Genomic DNA, 509 nt, shown 5'->3' with positions numbered 1-509 from the left:
AGGATGGCCGAGCGGTCCAAGGCGCTGCGTTCAGGTCGCAGTCCGGTCTTCCGGGCGTGGGTTCGAATCCCACTTCTGACACAGGTTTTTGCATCAATCGTGAATTCGAATATCTTCCGCTGCGCCTTCAGGTGGATAAAAAAACGAATGATAAAGGTTTGAATCTCACACATAACACTTTACTTCTAGAAAAAAAATGCAGTAAATATCACAAAATAGGTTCGCATTTTACCCTGAACGCCCGACTTGGCAATGATGTTCTGCATACTCGTCAACGCAAAGAGACGTGAATTTCTTGTTGCAGTAACGAAAAAAAGAGAAACCTACAAATAAAGTTCTTTTGAGCATAATGTTTTCACGACAGTGCATCGTAACTCCAAAAGCATTTATACAAAGAAATAGACAAGAATTTAAAATGCTGAGAAAAAGTTATTGTAAAGAGATAATGATACCTACATAATTGTATTCGAAGACAATAATAGTCAAAAGAAGAAAATAATAGGCAGATC

At 38.7% G+C, this 509-nt stretch overlaps 1 non-coding gene across 1 annotated transcript; it reads left to right on the top strand.

Moving 5' to 3' along the window:
* Trnal-cag lies at positions 1–81 on the top strand. The gene has a single exon. It is a non-coding gene; the product is annotated as a tRNA-Leu (tRNA).
* The last annotated feature ends 428 nt before the right edge of the window (positions 82–509 follow it).

This window comes from Penaeus monodon, chromosome 27, assembly GCF_015228065.2.
Source record: "Penaeus monodon isolate SGIC_2016 chromosome 27, NSTDA_Pmon_1, whole genome shotgun sequence".
Classification (NCBI taxonomy): Eukaryota; Metazoa; Arthropoda; class Malacostraca; order Decapoda; family Penaeidae; genus Penaeus; species Penaeus monodon.
This window is presented reverse-complemented; position numbering and strand designations above follow the sequence as displayed.